Below are 14,603 nucleotides of genomic sequence, written 5' to 3'. Positions count from 1 at the left end.
GTGGAGACATCTTCTCATTGCAACACCCTGGAAGGACAGGAAGTTCCTGTATTTTCAGCAACTTATCAGGCTAAATTCTAGATAGATAACTATAATTTAGCCAAATAAGACAGGGCACTCCAGGGGCAGATGGAAGGTGTTTCTCTGGAGGATCAGAGTTAGCCAAATAAGCTATCCAGCTAACTCTGATATTCAGAAGGATTATTCCGCAAACTCTGGCCATGCTGCTAACTTTAAGATAGCTGGGTACATTCAGCAGTGTGTCAGTTCTCCTAAATATACCCTGCTAGTTAGACATATAACCTTATTTGGCTAGTTAGCTGAGCCACACCAAGGCTGAAAATTGACCCCACAATTTTTGGCAGTTGAAGTTTATGCCTGAAATGTAAGTTCATCTTGGTTAGTGGATATTTTAAAAATCAATTTACTTCCGCACAGTGGTCCAGTCATTAATCCTTTCTGGTATTGATTATTGCAACTCTCTATTTTTAGGCCTACCACAAATCACCACCCATCCATTACAATTATTACAAAACTCTGCAGCACAAAATATTAGTTTCCATGACCACATCTCCCCAGTACTTCACAAACTTCACTGGCTTCCTGTTATGTGGCATGTGCAATACAAAACCGTAATGATCCTTCACACCTTCATTTATAGCAATAGCACTTCCTGGCTATCTGCTTCACTACATATCTACACCCCATGCAGGAATCTTCACTCCAAAAAACAAACTTCTACTTCAAGTTCCTTCGCCAAAAGCTACCAGAATAGTTTCCTCCTGAGAGTGCACATTTTTGATAACTGGACCCATACTATGGAACTGAATTCCCTTTGAAATGCGTCTAATTCAAGATAAAAACTTATTCAGGAAAGCTATCAAACATTATCTTTTCCTTCAAGCTTTTCCTGATTTATCTAAATCTTAATATTTTAATATTCTATAGTCTATGTTAATTTTATTTTCTGTTTTTAGATCAACATTTATTTTAAGATAACCCATTTTTCTTTTACTCTTCATCTTTTATTATTATGTATGTTTTTGTTGCTGCATTATTTCATGATAATATGTATGTTACACTGTAACTCGCCCCTCCTAATTTCAGGGTGGGATATAAATACCTTTAAATAAATAAATAAATAAATAAATAAATAAATAAATACATAAATACATAAATAAATGTTTTGTTTTCTTTTTCAAGGTTTTTGTTTGTAATACTTTTTATTCATATACAACCAAATATCACATAAGACAAGAGTAATACAAGTTCACTCCTGAGATGTTGGGTCTTGATGTAGCCATTTTTGGCACAATATAGGTCACGTTTAACTATTGTCATCACTATGGGGATTTATTTTGGACTTTCACATTTAAGTCACAAGTCAGCCAATAAAGCCCTTCTGACAGTACCAACAGTAAGGTCTGCACACTTAAGCAAAGTAAGGGACCGTGCAATTTCTGTCGCAGGTCCGTCCCTCTGGAACAAATTGCCTCAAGAATTACGGCTACAACATAATTTGAAGAGATTCAGGAAAGATCTAAAAATGTGGCTTTTTAAACAGGCATTTGAAATGGTCACTGAAGCATAAGCCAGGCTTTTTATATGATCTATTCTCTCCTTTTAGTCTGTTCTTATCTAATTTTAATATTAATTTTATTTATTTTAAAAGTTTTTAATGAATTTAATTTTTTGGAAATTGTATGATGTATTGTTATTTCCTTTTTCTTTTATTGTTTTTTAAAATTGTTTATTGTAAACAGTAGAGATAGAACTTGCTTCTGTGCAACAGTATATAAAAATTGTATAAATAAATAAATACATTTTCTAATTTTAAGCATTATGAAATCTTTATGTAAAGTAAAGAAGAGGTGTTTTATGATTTATTATTATTCACAAGCCACTTAAAATTTGGATTTACCAACAACTGGCATCTGAAATCTTTTTCTTCCTTTTAGCATTTCTTAGGTGTATTTATACTTGTAAGGGGAGTACTATTATTGATTTTGAATATAAGGAAGCATACAGACTAAAAGGTATTGTACAAAAGGATTGCAATGAATTAAAAGATCTTGATTAAGTTACAATGCATGTTTCTGAGCTTGCTAAACTCTAGACTATATATATCTCTATCCATAAAAATGAATCATATCTATGAAGTGGAGGGATGAAGGAATTAAGCCACATATAAAATAAAACCTTTGACAGCACAATAGTTGGGGGTCATTTTTTCTGTGCTTTAGTGAAATTCTTCTGCTGAAAAAAAGGAAATAGCTAAATTTTAATCCTAGGCCTACAGGAAAGGGCTTAATCTATGATGTATACCATAGACGATAACTTTACAATATGCGCAATTGCGCCCAAGAACATGGACATGCACGTGCAAAGGAGGGATTTTACAATGTGTGCGAAAATGTGCACACACTTTGTAAAATGCACATATGTAGATGTGGCTGATTGTGCGCATGTAGCTTTGTGCACAGGCGTGAGCATACTCACGCATGCACACTTCTGCGAGGGTGGAACTTCCTGTCCTGCCAGGGTGTTGCAATGAGAAGATGTCTCCACCAGGGACATTGCACGTTTGGCATCCCTGGTAATGAAAAAAGACTCTTTCCCCACACTAATATGAGGTGCAATCTCATCCGTAGTGGGCAGGCTGGCAGGACCTGCAGCACAATTTCAATAGGGGAACCTTCCACCCTTGTGGGGTAAGTAGTGCATGGTGGGTACTAGGGGCTGAGGGTGGGCATGTAGTTATGTGGGGTATTAGGGGTATATAAGTAGTGCATGAGAGGCAGTAGGCATTGGAGTGGGAAAGTAGTGAATTAGGGGGGCTCTAGGGTGGCAGGTTTGGCCAAAATCTAGCACCAGAATAAATATGTTTATCTGTATAGTGGTATATTAAAAAGCATATTTAAATATATATAGGACATTATAATGCAAATCTAATCTAGATTTTGGACAAATCTGGCCTTAGTGTTTATATATAGCCAGTCATACATCATTAGGGCCTGTTTACATAGTTCTTCGTTCTCCAAAAATCTGTTCCCTCTATGTAAATGGTTATTCCCGCTGCCTGCACTGCACAGCTACTTTAATAGTGACCTGGGTTTTAGGACCCTTCATGCAGGCTGCCTGTTCAGGCATACTTTTGGTGCAGGTGCCATTGCATCACTTCTATGTACAGAAATCCAGTGCAGCCGTACTACCCACTTCCAACATCAGTAGGATACTTTATGTCGTACCATTATGAAAGTCCCTGTTACAGTTATAGTGCACACTCAACTTTTTCATTCTATTCCTTTCTATAGATTGAGGACCCAAAGAAGAAGGCCCGGAGGTTGCGCCTGTGTAAGAGGAGGGGACTGGACTGGCTGTAGGCTCAGCGAACTGGGGCTGGAGATATGTTCTTTCTCGAACCATCTAGGCCATATTCACATGGTCTGTATAGGCCTTGCTCCTATCAGCAAGCACACACACACACACACACACATGGGCCTACTGCTCTGCATGATCCTGCCTCGGCATTCAGCTTACAAAAATCTTCATACTCACATACTTACATTGAGAATGTTCTCAGGGTCACAGGCAACGCTGTCATGAGGTGTTCATTGAAAGGGGTACCCTCAGGCCTAGCTTGGAAACTTTCAGGTTCTTTATAACCACTCAAACATTTCTTTTCAAGCAAATTATATGTGCCCTATCCAACATAACTGGTATGTACAGCCTCATTGTCCTAGATACCTTGCTACATAGACCACTACCCATCATTTCAAACTTTGTCACAGTCAAACACACGGCCCATTGCACATACAAAGCAGCATCAAATAACAGCCAGCTGAAATAGGTATTCTGAATGTCAAAGGAATTTTCTATCAGTTAGGTAACTCATATAGGTTGTCAGAGCCTCATGCTTATTACCTTCCCAACTAGATCAATACCCTCTAAAATATTGAAGCACATGATACACTACTGCTGTTCTCTTCACAGATGACAACCTGTCGCAGGAGGAGCAGGAACAGCAGGAGCAGGAGGAGGTCAACAATGACCCAGCTCCAGACCCTGCTGATGCAAATGCTTCTGCTGGGGAGGAACAAGATGCTCCTCCTCAACCCCTGCCTTCAATAGGAGCAGAAGCTGCAGTAGTAGCCACAGTACCCTCTCCCCTTTCAAGTAGGGCCTCCTCCCCTTTTGGACTGGGGCAGTAGAAATCAGGAGAACTAGACTGTCCAGCCTTTGCTGGCCAAGGGAGGACTGAATCAACATCCACCATCCATCTCTTCCACCATCATCTGCTGGCCTGGCTGGAGAACAAGGTTCATCACCTGGAGCACCTGCTCCAGACGATGAGCCTATTTCTTAAGGGCAGTTTGCCCAGGCCATGCAGATGGTGCTGGAAGAACAGAAGGTGATACGAGCAGTCTTTGGGGGTCTGGCTTTAGCATCCACATGCCAAGCTGAGGTCCAGCGGTGCCACAGCCTGAACAGCTAGCATTAACTTGGAACATGGGAATGTTCCAGACAGGTTCCTAAATCTGCTGCCTCTGGTCTTCCAACTACCACAGCCTCTTTTTCAGTTCTTGTAAATAGATTTGGGCCCTAGTTTTTCCCACCCTGGTCTGATTTTATTTCATTTTTTTTAAAAATAAATGTACATAGTTCTTTAAAAAATGTTATATAAAAATGTTTTATATTTTGTGTGTGTCCATTCTTTTGTAGGACTTGATAAATATTTTACAGGTTACCAGGCTTTATCCTGTTTGATCAGAAAACCCCCTCCAATGCTAATGTGCACTGAGAGTCTCAGTTCCTCTGTCTTTCCCAGGTGTCAAGGCTCCAACTGGCTTGTGCAATTGGCACTAATAAAATGGGTGCAGATTTTAACTGCACAATTTATAACACCAATATTATTATTTGGGATAAACGCCTGATGCAGTAAGCTAATGATATGCTAATGCATCCTGAGTTTATAAATGGTAAGAAACTGTAAACTGTGCGTTTAGCAAAGGTACAATGCCCATTTTAACTAGGGAAGAGGATGGAGGCATATCTGACAGGCTATATGGGTAAGTAGTGGCTGCTGCCACTTATTTGGAGAAGTGATTTTTTATCTGAATAAATGGGGCGGCTGCCTGCACTGTATTAAACTATTTTTCAACTTTATGTTAACTTTTAGACCCTTTTTATAACAGCGCTGCAAACTTAACTCCAGCAGTAGACAAACAGGGGTTATCTTGCCAGCACAAATAAAGTGTGCTGGCCAGAGTCAATCTCTCTGCATAAGGGAGTAATGCTTATGACCTCGACTATGTATTAACTGTTTGTATTAAACCCAGAACATTATTGCTGACCGAAAAAGGGAATGTTAACCCAGAAACCAAACGATAACTTCCGTTGCGATCTTATCTTGGAACAACAGTATAAAAAAACACCTAATTAAATACATAAATAAATAATAGGGATTGACATTCAGAAGAAACAAAATAAGAAATTCGATGAAATTTCCTGTTTTGTTTCATTTTGTTATCAAAGCAAAACGACTGAAAATCCAACAAAATTTTGTTGGTTTTCATATTTCTTATTGAAAATAAAATTGATCTATCAGATCTACGTCTAAGCCTAGGACCGAGGCCGGGACATTGCCTAGGCATAAGCTGCAGCGACTGTCGACTTTCCCCTTTGTTCTAGTTTAAAAGCTGCTCTATCTCCTTTTTAAAGGTTAGCACCAGCAGTCTGGTTCCACCCTGGTTAAGGTGGTGCCCATCCCTTCGGAAGAGACTCCCCCTTCCCCAAAAGATTCCCCAGTTCCTAACAAAACTGAATCCCTCTTCCTTGCACCATCGTCTCATCCATGCATTGAGACTCCGGAGCTCTGCCTGCCTCTGGTAACCTGCGTGTGGAACAGGGAGCATTTCAGAGAATGCTACCCTGGAGGTTCTGGATTTAGCTTTCTACCTAAGAGCCTAAATTTGGCTTCCAGAACCTCCCTCCCACATTTTCCTATGTCGTTGGTGCCCACATGTACCACGACAGCTCGCTCCTCCCCAGCACTGTCTAAAATCCTATCTAGGTGACGCGTGAGGTCTGCCACCTTCGCACCAGGTAGGCATGTTACCAGGCGATCCTCACGCCCACCAGCCATCCAGCTATCTACATTCCTAATAATCGAATCACCAACTATGATGGCTGACCTAACCCTTCCCTCCTGGGCAGTAGGCCTTGGGAAGATATCCTCAGTGCGAAAGGACAATGCATCACCAGGAGAGCAGGTCCTTGCTACAGGATCCTTTCCTGCTGCACCTGGTTGGTGCTCTCCCATCATGAGACCTTCTTCCTCCAAGGCAGCACCAGGGCTGCCAATCTGAAGTTGGGACTTGACTATTATGTCCCTGAAGGTCTCATCTATATACCTCTCTGTCTGCCTCAGCTCCTCCAGGTCTGTCACTCTAGGCTCCAGAGATCGGACTCGTTCTTTGAGAGCCAGGAGCTCTTTGCATCGCATGCACATGTACAACTTCTCACCGGTGGGTAAAAAATCATACGTGTGACACTCTATGCAAAAGACTGGGAAGCCCCTCTCTTGCTGCTGGACTGCTGCCTTCATCTCAATTTTGATCAGTTCCTGGTTAAGTTTTAGGTTGCTATGGGAGTAGGAATGTGTCTAACATCCTTTAAATCTGTTAGTGAATTGCCTATTTGTCTGGTAGTGGCCTACCGGGGTCTGATCAAATTCTCAATAAAGTTTTTGTTGATGTTTTTGTTTTTGTTTTTTTGTGAAAGTGGCACCTGCCTATAAATTAAGGGATGAGCTAGGGGTGGGTGGGAGAGGGGTGGGCGAGGGGTGAGAGGGTTGGGAAATCCAAACAGTCTAACTTCAGTTAGTCAGCCAGAGTGACTCACTGTTCTCTTGATTAACAAATGTTGGTCCTTATTCAAATCCAATCACACTACCTCATCACCTTTCCAAGGTGAGTAACTGAGCTGAACTATTCAACTTTTTAACTTAGGTATACACTGCTCCTAGCTTATTTCTAGCTTCTGGCTACTTTTTGGGTTTTTTTTTTTTTTTTTGTGGGGGTTTTCTTTTTCAATATAAACACTCAGTTTGTATTAAATACAAACACTCAGTTCTTTAAAAGTCTGCAGAACACTCAGTTCTGCAGACTTTTAAAAATAAACACATTACCTACTGCTTACTAGCTACCTTATTGACTGACTTTAAAAATACATTAGATGATTGAGGGATTAAAGAGGCATTTAGGGAAGATAAGATCATTGTGGAAAGACTAAATTAATTCTTACTTTCAATGTTTACTAATGAGGATGTAGGGGAGATACCTGTTCAGATAATTTTTAAGCATGATGATTATGGTAAACTGAACCAAATCACAGTGAACTGGAAGATGCAGTAGGCAAGATTGACAAACTGAAGAATAGTAAATTGCCTGGACCAGATAGTATTCACCAGGGTTCTGAAAGAACTAAAAAATGAAATTTCAGATCTATTACTAGTAATGTGTAACCTATCATTAAAATCATACATTAACATTATACCTGAAGATTGGAGGTGGGGAGGCAATGTAACCCTTATATTTAAAAAGGGCTCCAGGGTGATTCAGGAAATAATAGAACAATGAGCCTGACTTCAGTGCCAGGAAAAATTATAGAACCTATTGTAAAGAACAAAATCACAGAACATATAGATTGACATTGTTTAATGGGATACTGCCAGCATGGATTTACCCAAGGGAAGTCTTGCCTTACAGATCTGCTACATTTTTGAAGGGGTTAACAAACATGAAGATAAAGATGAGACAGTAGATGCAGTATATTTGGATTTTCAAAAGGCATTTGACAAAGTCCCCCATGAGAGACTTCTAAGAAAATTAAAAAGTCATGGGATATGAAGCATTGTCCTTTTGTGGATTGCAAACTGGTTAAAAGATAGGAAACAGAGAGTAGGATTAAATGGTCAGTTTTCTCAGTGGGGAGAGGTAGTGATCTGTACTTGGACCGATGCTTTATAATAAATTTATAAATGATCTGGAAAGGTGAATGATGAGTGAAGAAATCAAATTTGCAGAAGGCACAAAATTATTCAGAACTCTTAAATCACAAGTGGATTGTGATACATTTCAGGAGGACCTTGTGAAACTAAAGACTCGGCATCCATATAGGAGATGAAATTTAATGTGAACAAGTACAAAGTGATGCACATAGAGAAAAGTAACACATGCTGTAATTACACAATGTTCCATATTAGGGGTTACTAGCCAGGAAAAAGATTTGGGCATCATAATGGACAATACTTTGAAATTGAACACTGAGCTATATATATCATTGAGCTAAAAGCTTCTGCATGGTATCCTAATAAAATCTCTTGCCTACTGATGAAACATGGCCATTTTGGGGTACTTTAGTGCTTAAAGAGGGACTCTGAGGCTTAAGAATTCTATAACTGACACAGTGATAATATCGGCATAAAACTAATAAAGATGCTACTTTGAACCTGACATTTAGAAATCTCTTGATTGTACCGGATCATCAAAAATATTACTTTTGGATTTAAATTATTTCCTCACATTTCTTTGTTTACATTTGCACTTTGGCATGTGAGGCTTCTCCACTCTTGCTATGACTACATTGTTTAAAATGGACCTGAAGGGCTTTCTAGAGATAACATTTCACTGTTTCTTCTGGTGTATTCACAGAAGACTTGGGTAGGTTTAGGAATCTCAAATTTAATTGCCAGTTCTGACTTTCCAATATTTGTATCTTACAAAGTAACATTGCTCTGACTCTACTAATCAGAGCAATGCTCCCAAACCGCAATGCAGATATTTTCAGTTCCATCTGACCCAGTCTCACATCATGATTTGACAAAGATTCCCCTGGTTATTAACTTGGATTTCCAAAACTTTTATCTACTCTAGAAGACAAGGATTTATTCATGAATGTAATGGCTTTCTGTAAGGAGTCCAAAGTCATTAAAGCAGGCTTATGTAACCCCACATTACTCTTGCTGAGGCCTTGCTCTACTATATCCAGCTTCAAAGACTCAACAGATTCCCCAAACATAGTCAACACAGTTGTACTCACTGCTTCAACTTCATGTTCTTGCAGAACATCAAACCCAGTGGTCATCTTGGTTCCTCCCCCCCCCCCCCCCATCTTGTTTATTTTCTTCACATCACATAACCTGACAACATCTTATTAAGCAAGGTGTAATTGGTTCACTTCAGTACACCAAATCCTGAACAGACAGTGCACAGTGAGGTAGTACAATTAATTACAGTGCATTTCACCACCAAGCTGAGGCATTTACATCTCAATAGCTGAGGTTCATCATCACTGGACTAGTGTAAACAATAGTACTGATTGCAGAAATGGCTTGATGCAGATTCCCAAGTAGGGAAACAGTATCCATTTGAATTAGTTACAATAACCTTTCTTGAGTTTGTAATTGCTCTACAAGGAGCTAGATCCATTAGGGCTGCTTGCTGAACAAAACACCAACAGTCTGTGAGCTCTCTCCAAAGTGATTCCAAAGTATGAGAATGTTCAGAACAAAAATAAAAGTTTAGATCATCAGCAACTCTCAAATAGCGTGCTGGAATAAACGGTTTCAATAAGTAACCATGGGGTTCATGGGTACTGTGGCAGTATTTCTCAACCACTGTTCCACAGAATAGCTCCAGTCCCTGTCAGCTTTTTAGAGAGTCCTTAGTGATTAGAGAAGGATAAGAAAGAAGCAAAATTTAGCTCTCATTCCTCATTACATTGCACTCTGCACCTTAGAGCCAACAGAGGCTTTTCCTAATCCTTCCTCTCTGCCCTGACCTATAGACCTTTTTTCCCGGTTGGGGATCAGTCACCTATGGGAAAAGAGCAGCTGCAAATGAATGTTAATGAAGCGGTAAGATACTGAGTCAGGCCTACCTTCTATACAGAGGCTAGGAGGGTTTGAGGCCACAAAAGGGCCTTAAAAGCAGAGCAGACACTGATGCAGTCTTATGCAGACTCATTAATATTCAGCTGCAGTTGCTCTCTTCCAAGAGATTAGGACTTGTGGTTGATCTCAGCTGGAAAATTAATTGTAGTAATGTTGCTAGCTTGCAGAGGGGAAAGTGGGAGGGATTTCTTATCTTTTATTTTAATAATGAGATGGTGACTGACTTGGAGGGAGGGGAATGAGAGAGGGATGCATTTTTCTTTGCTTAAAAATGACCAACAGGTGGTTGACTGGAGAGGAAAAGAGAGAGGATATTTTAAAAATGTATCTGATGCGTAGTCAGGTTTTTTTTTGCATGAAGGCATCTGCAAAACATTTTGTGTGTATACTTTTTGCTGTGCTAAGAGATAAAAAGTAATGTTGCATAGTTTTGCATCTCATTGCCTGATTAGCATAGATTTCATGTTAAAACTATTGCAAGCTAATTTATATGTTAAAAACCCTGTTAATGCCTAGCTTTTGCATGCTGACAGTGATTTTAGCCTGCATTAACCCTATTTAGCATTAATGCATTTTAGTACACAGCATGATATTTTAAAGTATGATATGTTATATGTTTATTTTTCTTTTGTGATACCCAACATTAGTTACAGAAAGATTATTATATTACTTTTACCATATTCTATAGATTCTCTAATTTGTGGGAAAAAATAAATCAATAAAACATATTTAAAAGCTTCTCTTTTACTCTTCTTTAACCCCTAAACTTTCATTAGACTGGTTTTATCATATTATGATAGCATTTTATTACTGTTCTTACCATTTGAAAATGGTCTAAAGACTGATGTACTAAGATACAAATGATTTCTCCTATGAGAGACAATGCATATAAGTATGAGCAAATGGCACCAAAATGCACAATATAACTGGCATTTTAGGCTTTTGTGTGTTTTATGCATGTTGAGCCTGTTTTATGAAATCATTCACAAAGTGACCACTCAAATAGAGGTAGATCTTCAAAAGTACGCTGGATTTTATAAGATACGCGCGTAGCCGCACGTATCTTATAAAATCCGGTTAGCGCGTGCAAGGGGGTGCACATTTGTGCAACCTGCGCGTGCCGAGCGCAGCGCACTGCCTGTTCCCTCCGAGGCCGCTCCAATTTCGGAGCGGCCTCGGAGGGAACTTTTCTTCGCCCTCCCCCCACCTTCCCCTCCCTTCCCCTACCTAACCCACCCCCCCCAGCCCTATCTAAACCCCCTCCTTACCTTTGTCGGCAAAGTTACGCCTGCTGAAAGCAGGCGTAACTTTGCAGGCGTCGCTGGCAGCCCCGCTCCGTCCTCCGGTCCCGGGGGCTGGTCCAGAGGCCTTGACCACGCCCCCGGGCCGGCACCACGCCCCCGGGCCCGCCCCCGAAACGCCGCGGCACCCCCCCTGAAACGCCGCGTCGTTTTGGGGACGCCCCCGGACACGCCCCCTCCTGCCCCTTTTCGAAAGCCCCGGGACTTACGCGCGTCCCGGGGCTTTACGCGCGCCGGCGGCCTATGCAAAATAGGTGCGCCGGCGCACGAGGGCCCTGCGCGTGTAAATCCTTCCGGATTTACACGCGCGTCCTTTTAAAATCCGCCCCATAGTCTGCTAAGCATATAAGTTTACAAAAAGTCTGAGTTGCGGCAATGCAACATGATGCAAAATAGATCATTATCTCATTATTCAGTGCAAACCAGAGGACATCTTCAGTCACACCTTGGTTTTTGCAAAAAAAAGGATAACTACACATTAATGAGCTGAAGTTATCTTTTCTACAGTCACCCATAAGAAAATTATGCACTTAACTATTGCACTGGATACATTTTTATTCTAATCCTAGCAGAAAACCTATGAGTGGAAAATCAAGATTTTTGCATGAAAAACTATGCAGCTTAGTGCATTGGCCTGCTAGTGATAATTAAACATAATTAAAAACAACTTAACATGTCTACAAATTTATACAAATGCAAACCATATAATTATGACTCATTTTTTCAATTTAAAAAGAGTATAGTACACATTTTGGGAGTCCAAGGAGAAAAAGAAGGATGCTAGAGGCCTTTGTTGTATGCTTAAAGAAACAAGTGTGAAGGACAATTGGCTAGCAGATCACACCAGTGCAGTAAAGCTTTCAAACAAAGAGAACATGAAATGGAAGTGTTGAACAAACCATAGTTTGGCCATTTGTTTTGTTTTTAGCATAGTTCCTCAGAAGAAACAATATTGGAACATATTCAAATAACATTTTAATAAGGTTATTAACAAACACAAAATGAGGCTATTTTCCCATTCAAAGCAGTATAAAATGATCTATGTGCAGCATGCATTCTTTCTCTGTGCTGTCTCTTGACACAGTTACAAGACTATGTCTTGATATAGTATGCAAGCTTAAAAATGTATAACTGAGATTATGTTTGCATATCTGAAGCAATAACAAATGTGCTTACCTTCATGGTATATTTGTCAGCTGAGTAGTATTTCATTTCCAACCTACAAAATATAGAAAATGTCCATCAGCACACTGAGCAGATGCAGGACTGTATACATATGTGGCCTGATCAACTAAACTTTTTCTTTTCCCATAGATACACAATGGGAGAAAAGCCTTACTGAATCAGGCTCATAGTCACAAAGTAGCATGAAAAATGTCTGATTTCTAAATAACTAATAGAATAGCGCCAGCAGTGACACTTGTGCTATCCACAATAAGTTTTGCATAGAAAGCAATGATCTAATCAAAGCATTGTTTTTTTCTACAGAATCGAATATGGTTCAAAAGTTTCTATGAGCCTGTTAGTTTCTAGCCTTATCTGAGGCACGAATTTAAAGTGGTAATTTCGTAACTGTATAATAACAAATCGGACAGCACCATGCTCTGTTATCCATGGTATGTGCAGCTTGAGAATGATAAAACTCATTGATACTTGTTGAACAGAACATCAATTGATATTAAATTTCCTTCAACATATTATCAATTCTATATTCAGTTAACATGCTAGCATAGATATATCATATTTAAATAGGTTTATAGATTCTATAAACCTCTTCCTAGTCTTTTATATTGTAACATAGATAATGACAGAAAAAGAACAAGCTGTCCATCAAGACTACCCAGTTATTCCTATCCATACTGCTAAGGATCATCATCATCATCATTTATTTATCTCACTCTTATCCAGAAGAAGATTTCAAAGTGTATTATAGCATAGAGTGAGGTCTACGATAGGCATAAAGTACATCAGTAATATATCAAATGCAGTAAGTATACATAGGCATACACCAGAGTACATCAACATATAATATCAAATCAGTATAAACAGGAAGGTGTAGTAAATAAATGAAGGGTAGGATAAGTAATAAGTATATCAATAATTTAATTTAAAATCAGTATAACTATGAAGGTGAAGTAACTTAATGAAAGAAAAGGAAAAAGGTTAACTTAATGAAAAGTATAATGTGGATTGTGTTTAGGTAGATGCAGGGTAAGAGATATAGGGGCAGATTTTCAAAGGGTTACGTGTGTAAGATACGCATGTAACCCCCGAAAAGCTGCCCCTGCCTGCACCAAGCCTATCTTGCATAGGCTCGGTGGCGCACACAAGCCCCGGGACGTACATATGTCCTGGGGTTTCGAAAAAGGGGCGGGAAGGGGCGGGTCTGGGGGCGTGGTCACTATCCAGGGGTGGGTCCGGGGGTCAAGGGGTGGAGCACTGGATGGCCGGCGCCATCTTTAAAAATGGTGCAGGCCATCCAGTGCTCCTACCATGTGACAGGGGCCGGCCAAAGGCACGGATACCCTGTCACATGGTAAGGGCAAAGGGCCATCGGCGCCATTTTGATTAGTGGCAGCCGACGGCCTGGGAGCGGGAGATCGCTCCTGGGACCCCCACTGGACCATCAGGTACCTGTAAAATGTTTTTTGGGGGGTCGGGAGGGTGGGGGAAGCAAAGGGATTCGTTTTAAAGGGTCGGGGTGGGTTTAGGGGTTATTTTTGTGTGCCGTTTTTCCCGCCCTCCCCCAAAACGATAAGAGAACCCCCATGATCAATATCATGGGGTTTTCCTATCGTTTCGGGGGAGGCCCCGATTTCCGAAGATTTTGAAAATATCGATGATATTTTCAATCGTCCGAAGCCCGATTCACATCCCTATTACTGCTTATCCCTTGAAGTCAGCTATAAAAGAATGGTTTCTGAGTTCTGCCAGGTACTTGTGTCCCAGATTTGCCACTGTCTGAGATAGAATTCTGGGCTCAGTGGAACTTTAGCTTGACTCAACATGGCATATCGTATGTTTTTTAAGTTATTAACCTTCCCTTTATCACCAATAACTCAACAGATCTTTGTCCATCACTCAATAATCATCCACACCTCCTGCAAGATTCAACTCCCCCGAAAAAAGACTTCTAATCTCTGCAGACAGGTGAGAGATGGTTTCTCTCCTCTTGGTAGCAGAAACAAAACCAATAGCGATGGGGGTCCTGGAGGCCAACTGAATTTCAAGGGAAAAAGGGACCAGGACAGTAATAGTCATTCATATTTTAAAGGGTAGGGGGGAATATTTTGGGACCCTGCCAAAACCATTCATGTTTTTGGGAATGGGGAAAGGACAGGGCCCTG

This window comes from Rhinatrema bivittatum, chromosome 1, assembly GCF_901001135.1.
Source record: "Rhinatrema bivittatum chromosome 1, aRhiBiv1.1, whole genome shotgun sequence".
Classification (NCBI taxonomy): domain Eukaryota; kingdom Metazoa; phylum Chordata; class Amphibia; order Gymnophiona; family Rhinatrematidae; genus Rhinatrema; species Rhinatrema bivittatum.
Note: the sequence above shows the minus strand (reverse complement) of the source record.